The 5896-nt window shown below is 42.9% G+C and overlaps 2 long non-coding RNA genes across 2 annotated transcripts in view; one reads left to right on the forward strand and one right to left on the reverse strand.

The window, feature by feature from the left end:
- Positions 1-2238, reverse strand: part of LOC106727503 — a 15451-nt gene extending 13213 nt beyond the window's left edge. The window contains exons 1-2 of the long non-coding RNA XR_001363722.1: positions 2157-2238; positions 1590-1591 (exon numbers count right to left, since the gene is read on the reverse strand). This is a non-coding gene — a long non-coding RNA (uncharacterized LOC106727503). The remainder of the gene's footprint in view (positions 1-1589; positions 1592-2156) is intronic.
- Positions 2239-2755: 517 nt separating this feature from the next.
- The window catches only part of LOC106727502, a 19849-nt gene continuing 16708 nt past the window's right edge, over positions 2756-5896 (forward strand). Inside the window, exon 1 of the long non-coding RNA XR_001363721.1 lies at positions 2756-2941. This is a non-coding gene — a long non-coding RNA (uncharacterized LOC106727502). The remainder of the gene's footprint in view (positions 2942-5896) is intronic.

Raw genomic sequence — 5896 nt, forward strand, 5'->3', positions numbered from 1 at the left:
CTTCCTTCCTTCCTTCTCTTGTTCACTTACTTCTTTCCCTTCTTCCCTCTCTCCTCCATTCACTCTTTCTTTTTCTTTCTTAATGGTGTGTCTTTCTTTGCACTACAATGAAAGCTCCATCAGACCAGTGACCTTGTCTCTCCCACTCCTCATTCCCCACTTCCCCCCCGCCCCGCCCCCAGGGGCCCTTAGAGTGTATGAACAGACAGAATTCAGAATGCTTGAATGCTGGAGGAATTGCAGGTACTTGCTGGGTGAAATGGGGTGGGTGGTTTTTCCGAAAGAGAAAACAGCACCTTATTTAAAGACACAAAACAATGGACAAGTGCATTAGAAGTATTTTGGCAGTGGTTAGAACACAGGGTGTGAGTTGAGCTTAGAGATATCTGGAAAATAAAAGGAGATGAAAACGGAAAGGTTTTGCATATCTTTACCCCCTCCCACCCCTCCCAGAAATGTTTTTTTTCAACCTGAGCCCTAGTTCCTTCACTGACACACAGGAACGAAAAATTCGGCCACTTTCTGGCCACAAAGACAGGGAAGTGGCTTCCAGAAGATACTGACCAGCTTGTTGTGTTATAATAACTTATTTCAGAGTTTTGACTTTTTGGAAGGATCATTTTTTTTTTTTTTACCATTTATTGGATGAATTAGAAATATATTACTGAGCTTGACCAAACCTGGGAAACATGTAGATCATTGTTTTGTGTCATTCATTCATTCATTCACAAGTCATTGCAAGGGGCAGTTTTATTACAGATATATTTGTTGTTGTTTGAGCTTTGTTTTTAAGGTTTAAAAACAATATTTGGAGACACTGAAGAGGCTTTCATTTACTCCTCATCTGGAACAATAATAATGCTTATCTCACAGGGTAGTTGTAAGACTGAAATGATTTAAAATGTACAAAGTGCTTCGTGTTTGGCATAATTGCTAGCCTTTATCACCATTATAATCATTTGCTTCTCTCATGAAGAGAAACTGCTGTAACTTTATTGAAGGAATTTCACACCAGGTTCCAAAATCTACTGTAAATGTGTTCACATTTTTGCCAGAGAGACACATTCTGCCATGTTGCTATCATGGAGGCATCTATACTAATAATAGAGGAATATGCAAATTGTCCGAGATGCTGTCATAACGACCAGTAGGCAGGCTGCGTCCCACCGCCTGTTCAGGCAGCTGCGAAGCCCGGGGTAGGTAGGATAGGATACGATAGGAGGGGATAAGGAAGGAGAGGTAGAGGAAGGCAGGCCTGCATGCAGACAGGCTGAGAGGAGAAACAGAAATACAGAAAGGGAACAAGAAAAAGACGCAGGAATGGAAAAAGGAAGAAAATGCAGGGCTGCATTCGGGAGGGGGTGGCGACTGGGGGGGGGGGAGAGGGCGGTGCAGAGCGGGGAGCCCCACCCAGATGCAGGAGGAGGGTGGTGGCCCCCGGCGCGGGCTGTTGGGACGGAGGGATGGACGGTGGATGGTCCGAGGCCTTCTGGGTGGAGGCGCTCCTGCTTCGCAGCAGCAGCTCCCGGGCCATGTGGGCCTTGGCCACCCTCACTGGGCCAGGAGCCCCGTGCTGGGAGGGGAGGCACAGCTTAGCTGGGGTGGAGTCAGACACTAAGGAGGGCACCACTTTCGTCCCCGATGGCTGAACCCCAAGGACACTGGCCAGGGTTAGGTTGGTGGCATGTTAAGTGTACTTTGTTGACTAGAAGTTGAGGTGTCTCAGGCAGGGAATGGGGGGAGGATGGCGGCAGGGAGGACGGGGAAGGGGGGATGGTGAAGGCCTGGCCAGGGCTGGGCCCTGTGCTGGGGATTAACACCCCCCCCCCCAACAGAAGCTTTAATATGAAAGTGCGCTCAGGCGGGGCTGGAAGCAGGTCTCAGAGAGGAAAGGGGAAGGTTTAAAAGAGAAACCAGTGAATATGGCAGGGGGCCGGAGGGTAATAACAAGGAAGGAGGGAGGGAGGCAGGGTTCAGGCTCACAAGGGAAAGGCGAATGGGGGGGAGGGTGGGAGGAGTAAGAAGAAGACAGACACGGGAATGAAGGGAGAGAAGGGGGGAGGGAGGGAGAGGGGCCGCGGGTTCAAAGGGAGGTAGGGAGGGAAAGAAAGCAGGAAAGAGAAGGATGCTAAAATGGGGTGAGGCCAAGAAAATACTTAAATAAAAAGAAGAAACAGTATGTGAGAGTGAAGGGAGTTTAAAAGGAGGAGTTAGTAAGAAAATTAAGTACAGGGTGATATTTTAAAAATGTAGTTGGACATCCCCTGAGGGCCTGCGGACTGTGAAAGGGCGCAGGCTTGGCTGAGGCGCCCACCCGCCCCCCCCTCCCCCGTGCACAAATTTCATGCACCGGGCCTCTAGTTAATTGATAATGATGATTATTGTCATTTCCTGCATGCTTGTAAAACATGGTGCAAATGAGGGCCACTCAGTTGAATTGTGTCAAGCCCATTGTTTTCATGTTTAAAAACAATACAAAGACCAGAATAGACCAGGGAGATACTGGGTGAAGGTGCAAGAGACAGCTCAACAGAAAAGCTATTCTCTAGGATGGACAAGCATGCTTTTCTAATCCGTTTAGAGAGCTGACTTAGAGGCCGTATCTCTGTGGGCTCCAGCTCCCCGAGACTCGAGGTTGGTTGTGGCCTGTGGTTCTGTAGCTCAGCTGGTACCGAGGGCAGGAAGGAAGGGTGGGCCTGCTTGAGATTTCCTGTCTCGCTGTGAGTCACTGATACTGAGCTCTTTTCTTGTACTTCGCTGCTACTATACGGAAAGCAGGAATGTGGCCACAGAAGTCAAACCAGAACTGGAACCATCACTCTGGTCAGGCTAACCACTCTCACTGATAAACAAGCGTGGTCCACGCCTCTGCAGGGGGCGCTCCCCTCCCGGTGGAAGTCAGTAATGGAAAGGAAGACTCTCCATTACCCCTTGTGAGAAGGTAATGCAGCTTCTGAGAAAGAACATCCTTAGGTATCGCTTAGGTGCAGTGGAGACTGAAGGCAAAATTTCTAATTCTGACTCTGCCGGGAAAGACTGTCAACCTGTCTCACGCCAACTTCCCTCCCATGCCCTGCCCGCCTGCATGGCAAACAAACTGAAGTTGAATATGGGATTTTGAAATTCCTGTAAGTAAATAAAAATTTGAAAGTAATTCTTGTTTGTGGAGTGTGAAAGGGCTCAGTCTTTATAGAAAAAGTCTGTTCAAAGGGAATGATAACAACTGTACTATCTACCTTCTAAGTCTGCTGGGAAAATCAATAATAATAATAATAATAATAATAATAATAGTTATTGAGTACTTGTTTTACACTTGGTATTATATTTTACATACATTATTCCTAATCCTCACAACAACCCCCACAAGCCCTCCCTTCTACCAGCTGCCCTGATACGGGATGATATATGTGATAGTGCTTTGAAAATATTAGTCATTAAATAAAGGCATGTTTATATAAGGTTATAATTATAGTTAACATTAGTCAAAATTCCAGGGATAATATTTTACTTTGTTTACAAAGAGCATGAGCTTTGAAGTTACACACAACTAGGTCCAGATACCACTCTTGCCCAGCTACATCTGTGGGACAACTGCTAAATCTCTCTGGGCCTCAATTTTCTCCCCGCAAAGTGGGTGCAATCGCAGCACCCTCTTAGGATTACAGCATTCATAAGAAGCATGTGTGGAAATTCCACAACTGAGTTTGACACATAGAAGGGTAATTTGCTTTTCCATTTTTCTTAGAGATAATAGAATCAATGCAAAAATCTTTCAAATTGTTTATTAGGTATTTGATCATTTTTCAGAGTGCTTCCAGGAATACTGAGAAAAAGGAAGGACAGGTATAAGAATGAAGAATAACAGAATATTAGAGATGAAGGAATCTGCTGCCATAAAGAAAATAGTCTGATTGTTCTCTTAAGGCATATTTAAAAGTAATTGTTTGCATTAGAGACTTGAAAAAAAGTTGTGGTGGAAAAGAAATAGATAAAAATGCATTTTAGTATTCATGGGGTGGGTGGATGGGAAGAGATCAACCAATGAACTTGTATGCATATATGCATAACCCTTGGACACAGACAATGGGTGGTGAGGGCCTGGGAGTGGGGAGTGGGCTGGAAGCGGTTAATGAGGGGAAAAGGAGGACCTATGTAATACTTTCAACAATAAAGATTAAAAAAATGATAAATTTTAAAAATACAGTAAGAAAAAATGTTTTTTAATATCCTTAACATTGCCTGATCATAACAACACAACTTGATTCTAAGGCCTTGGGAGGGAGGTTGCAATGAGTTCGGCTGTGATATGAATGAATTTAAATTGCTAGTGATTAAATTGCTGCCTCAGAAAACCAGAAACCTGGCCTCTCATACTGTGTATTCACTGGAGGAGAGAGATTAAGTTGTGTAGTGGTCACTGTGGTGCTTTAGAGAATTAGATATTTTCATTAGATATTTCATTTTGTTCATACAATTCAACTTTTTCTTTTATCCATGAAAGCTGGGTCTGCCCTCAAAATGACAATTATTTTTTTTAAGCCAACAGCTCTTTTTTCTCAATCTCTCCCTAACTTTACACTTCAGAATAAAGAATAATAGTGGTACCCTTTTTTTTCTTTTAAATCAATATAGGTTGCTTTTTAAAAATATTTGTTAATTGATTTTTAGGGAGAGAGGAAGGGAGAGGAGGAGAAACATCAATGTGAGAGCAAAACATCGATTGGCTGCCTCCTGCATGCCCCCTACCAGGGTTCAAGCCTGAAACCCAGGCATGTGCCCGGACCAGGAATCGAACTGGCAACCTTTCAGTGCATAGAACAATGCCCAATCAACTGAGCAACATGGGCCAGAGCAATATAGGTTACTTTCAATACACTTCATGACAGTCTCTAATTTTCATGGGAAATTTTTTTAATGTGGAGTCTGTTAGTGCATTTAAAAGACTCAGCAAGCCCTGGCTGGGTAGTTAAGTTCGATCCCCGATCCTATTGGGGCACATGTGGGAGGCAACCAACCAATGAGTCTCTCTCACATGGATGTCTCTCTCTCTCTCTCTCTCTCTTTCTCTCTCTATCCTTCTCTCTCTCCCTCTCTATCTCTTTCTCTCTTTTCCCCTTCTCCCCCTCAGGCCTCTTTCCCTTCCACTCTCTCTAAAAAAAAAAATCAATGGGGAAAATATCCTCAGATAAGGATTAACAAAAGAGACAGAGACAGAGACAGAGAGAGAGAGCTAGACAGAGAGAGATAGAAAGAGAGAAAGACTGTTGTGAAAATTAACTAAGATAACATATAAAAAAGTTTGGTAAAGTGGTGAAAAATAATAAATATTCAATAAATATTACCTATAATTATAAAAAAAATCAACCAATGAATGCATGAATAAGTGGACCAAATCTCTCTTTCTCTCTCTCCCTGCCTCTCTCTCTCTCTCTCTCTCTCTCTCTCTCTCTCAAAAAAAAAATTAAAATAAAATAAAAGACTCAGCAAACACATTGTTTTCTGTTCAAGCAAGTTTTTTACAGACTTGAGCACCTTGTTATTGTGTTAGGCCTAATGACTTAGTAAATAAATAGCATTCTTTAACACAATTTTGGAAGCTTAAAATACTGGGTTCTAATTATAGCTGTACAACTAAAAATAAACTATACTCTGCAAAGAAAAGATACAAAGACTAGAATAGACATTCTTAAATAACAATGAACTATTTACTATAAGGTCTTCATTTTATTTCACAGTATCTGCTCACAAAATTCTTCCTCTACCTGTTCCTGCAACCTCTACTAGTGCAAAGACTCCAGTATGGGTGACAAATTGAATATATGAACCCAATAGTGTGTGTGTGTGTGTGTGTGTGTGTGTGTGTGTGTGTGTGTGTGTATATATATATATATATATA

This window comes from Myotis brandtii, unplaced genomic scaffold, assembly GCF_000412655.1.
Source record: "Myotis brandtii unplaced genomic scaffold, ASM41265v1 scaffold436, whole genome shotgun sequence".
In the NCBI taxonomy this organism is placed as follows: domain Eukaryota; kingdom Metazoa; phylum Chordata; class Mammalia; order Chiroptera; family Vespertilionidae; genus Myotis; species Myotis brandtii.